Source organism: Poecile atricapillus, chromosome 17 (genome assembly GCF_030490865.1).
Source record: "Poecile atricapillus isolate bPoeAtr1 chromosome 17, bPoeAtr1.hap1, whole genome shotgun sequence".
NCBI classification, from domain to species: Eukaryota; Metazoa; Chordata; class Aves; order Passeriformes; family Paridae; genus Poecile; species Poecile atricapillus.
In genome coordinates, this window is record NC_081265.1 from 2,379,150 (window position 1) to 2,380,528 (window position 1,379).

Below are 1,379 nucleotides of genomic sequence, written 5' to 3' on the forward strand. Positions count from 1 at the left end.
GTTTCTGATGGTGTGGAAGGGCAGTGTGCCATGCATTTTATTTTTATTTTTTTTTTAAGCTGTAAAATTAATTCATTCCCTTATAATGCTTCTTTTAAGAGATGTCCAGAAAGTCCCTGATTTAACATGCTGAATTTCTCTTTGATAAGGGCTTCCCGGAGCTCTCTCTGTTCCTTTTTCCTTCTCTTGGCATGTCCCCCTGGAAGGCTCTGGCTCCCATCCCAGCCCCTCTCCTCCTCCTGGCAGATACAAAGCCTGCTCCTGAGTCCCCTGCTCAGAAATCCTGTGGAGCATCTGCTTGGGGGATTTCATGAACGATATTTTGATATTTTTGAGGTGCTCTGTGCTCTCAGTGAAGCCCTGAAGGGTTGGGGGTCCCACCTCAGCAGCAGGGCCCGGAGCAGGACAGCAAACCCCCAGGAGTGCTTGGAGCAGGTGTTGTTTTTCAGTGAAAAAACCTTTTCTGTAGCTAATGTGCAGTCAGGGCAGGGCTGGGTCCCACACTGAGGCGCAGGTTTTGGTCAGAAAATCGCTGTTTTTTGGTGAAGTGCACCTCAGATGGGATTTTTGCTGTCACGAGGAGCCTTCCCCCTTGCTCCCCTGTTGCCCAACACGAAGGGATGCCGGAAAACGCTTCTGCTCCTCTCCTAAATGAGCTCATGCCTTGAAAATGAGTAAATCAGCAGCTGCAGCAGAGCCCTGGCCTTTTGTTAAGCAACAACCAGCCAGCCCTTGTGGTTTGAGGCAGCTCTGCAAAGCCCAGGCACAATCCTCAAGCTGGGGAAGTTCCGGGACGGTCAAATTCATTTAAACTGGTTGAATTTTCCCGTGGCCGTGCACCCTTCCAGCTCGTTTGGATTCCCTGCCTTGTCTGATTGCCTCACCTCCCTGTTTTGAATGCAGATGCACTGGAAAGATGTTTTGTTTTTAAACGCCCAACACGCTCCATCCTGCTTCCAGCTGTGCGGCAGCTGCTGGAAAAGCAATTAAACAGGAGTGGAAATTGGGGAAAAAACCGCTCAAAACGACGGGGAAAGGAGAAAGAACTAAAAATGAGCTAAAATCCCGTTGGTGCTGGGATGCAGGATTTGTCTCAGCAGAGGAAGGAGCTGAGTCAGGCTCTGGGCACGATGGGGACGAGGCAGCAGAGTTTTCCCTCTGGAGAAGCTGGGACAGGGACAAAGTGGCTTTGCCACCTCTCAGGAGTGAAAGTTCACCCCATCCCAGGCCACCCCAGCTCTGCTGCCTGCTGGGAACATCTGCAGGAGTTGAGTTCAGCCCTCCAGAGCGTGGTGTAAACATCCCCAGGCTCGGGGCCAGCCGGTTGTAGGTGTTGTTCCAGCGTTGGGTCATCGCTCCAGAAGTTTTGGGAGGGTTTG